Below are 341 nucleotides of genomic sequence, written 5' to 3' on the forward strand. Positions count from 1 at the left end.
CACCCACCGCTCCCACCACACCCAGCACATGTGGGGGGATGGAGAAGGAGCGAATCCGTCCATCCCTCCTGTCAGCGGTGTGGTTCCGAGTCGACCCTGTCCCCATTTTGGGGGCGACATGGGGGAGATATACCCAGATATACCAAGGCTGCCTTCACTCAACCTCAGTCCCTCAATTTGTGCTGACGGGGGATGGAGAAGGAGCGAATCCGTCCATCCCTCCTGTCAGCGGTGTGGTTCCGAGTCGACCCTGTCCCCATTTTGGGGGCGACATGGGGGAGATATACCCAGATATACCAAGGCTGCCTTCACTCAACCTCAGTCCCTCAATTTGTGCTGAC

Source organism: Merops nubicus, unplaced genomic scaffold (assembly GCF_000691845.1).
Source record: "Merops nubicus isolate BGI_N331 unplaced genomic scaffold, ASM69184v1 scaffold39587, whole genome shotgun sequence".
Lineage (NCBI taxonomy): Eukaryota > Metazoa > Chordata > Aves > Coraciiformes > Meropidae > Merops > Merops nubicus.